The 1,850-nt window shown below is 37.2% G+C and overlaps 1 non-coding gene across 1 annotated transcript; it reads right to left on the reverse strand.

Annotated features, from left to right (window-relative positions):
* Positions 1-1,267: 1,267 nt before the first annotated feature.
* LOC113455915 lies at positions 1,268-1,374 on the reverse strand. Its single transcript, XR_003376832.1, has one exon. It is a non-coding gene; the product is annotated as a U6 spliceosomal RNA (small nuclear RNA).
* Between the last annotated feature and the right edge of the window lie 476 nt (positions 1,375-1,850).

Consider the following 1,850-nt stretch of genomic DNA (forward strand, 5'->3'; position numbering starts at 1 on the left):
TGGCCTCTGTGAGCAGCTGCATACATGTGCGTGTGTACATACACACACATGCATATATAGAGAACACACACAGATAGAAGTAAATCTTTTAAATTATTAATAAATTTTTAAAATAACTTTAGACTTATGGAAAATATTAAAGAGAATAGTATAAGAGTTCATAGGAGGCCTGTACCCAGATTCCTCAAATATTATTTTGCTGGATTTATTTTATCTTAAATTTTTGTTTCTTTTACATAATTGAATTGTGTGTATATATGTGCACATGAACTTTTATTTCAGGTAGTGTTTACATATCATAAATAAATATCTTCAAAATTGCAAAAGAGCACCTATTGACTTCTGGTGGCCCAGAGCAAAATATTAATCACATTTCTAAAATAAGTTCTATGAAAACGTCAAGATGCAGAATTGTTTCTTCATATAATTTTGCCTGTGTGACTCTAATCCACTATAATGAAGACTGCTAAGGCTAAAAGATAAACGAGGTCTTCTAGCTTTCCTAGGTGAAATCTAAGCAAGGTAATAGTGTTTTAAAACAGAAAATGTTGAAAGATTTAAGGGAAAAAAAATCACAAATTTAGACATAAAAACAAAACTCCTGTTGTCTTTATTTTTATAGGTGTACCTTGGAACTTCACATTTAATGTGAAGTTTTATCCGCCTGACCCAGCACAGTTGACTGAAGACATAACAAGGTAAGTTCGTTGGCATGGAAATCCAGAGCTGTATTCTTTTTTTTTTTCCAAATATTTATTTATTTATTATGGATACAATATTCTGTTTGCATATATGCCTGCTAGAAGAGGACACTAGACCCCATTACAGATGGTTGTGAGCCACCATGTGGTTGCTGGGAATCGAACTCGGGTCCTTTGGAAGAGCACACAATGCTCTTAACCGCTGAGACATCTCTCCAGACCCAGAGCTGTATTCTTACCATCAGCTCTGGGAATTTCTCCACTCAGAACAGGAGAAAATGTTAAATGGTTAGTCTAAAATACAGAGTTTCTGGTGCTTTCAAACCAGGCTTGCAGATGCTGAGCCTGAAAGGCTGGAACCTAGCAGGAACCACCCTGTTTACCATGTGTTACACCACATAGTACAGTGCAGGGTGGGCGGGGCTTCTCTTAAACCACACTCCCCTGGCAAGACCTACTTGTTTTTCTGTATTCCCCATTGGGTTGAAAACAGCAAAATCACATAATAATTATTTCTTTATCTCTCCTTTAAACCGTCTCCTTGTACTAGCCCCCCCCCCTTTTTTAAAAATATGGAACGCTTCACGAATTTGCGTGTCATCCTTGTGCAGGGGCCATGCTAATCTTCTCTGTATCATTCCAGTTTTAGTATATGTGCTGCCGAAGGGAGCACTACTAACCCATTTTTGAGTCTATTTAATTTATTGCACAAACCTTTAATCCCAGCACTCAGGAGCAAAGGCAGGCGGATCTCTGTGAGTTTGGTCCAAAGAGCAAGCTCCAGGACAGGCTCCAGAACTACAGAGAAACCCTGTCTCGAAAAACAAAAACCAAACCAAAACAAAAAAACTATTGAGTTTTTAAGAAAATTATTTTTGATTTTATCAAAGATGAACAAAAACTAAACGGAAGAGTGCTGTATGTTGAACAATACTGCTCTGAGCATTCACACCTGTGATGTCATCAAGGAACCCTCTTCATAGTAGATACTTGGCAATATTTGTTAAATTGAATTTCTGGGTTGCCAAGAAACTACTTTCTCAATCTGATTTTGTTGTTGATGATCTGATTTCTGAGGAGTTTAATCTCTAGGATTCAGTTTTCATCTCTCTAAAATGAGGGAGGGGTTGAAGCAATGGTTTGGTGGTT

The sequence above is a fragment of the Microtus ochrogaster genome, unplaced genomic scaffold (assembly GCF_000317375.1).
Source record: "Microtus ochrogaster isolate Prairie Vole_2 unplaced genomic scaffold, MicOch1.0 UNK3101, whole genome shotgun sequence".
Lineage (NCBI taxonomy): Eukaryota > Metazoa > Chordata > Mammalia > Rodentia > Cricetidae > Microtus > Microtus ochrogaster.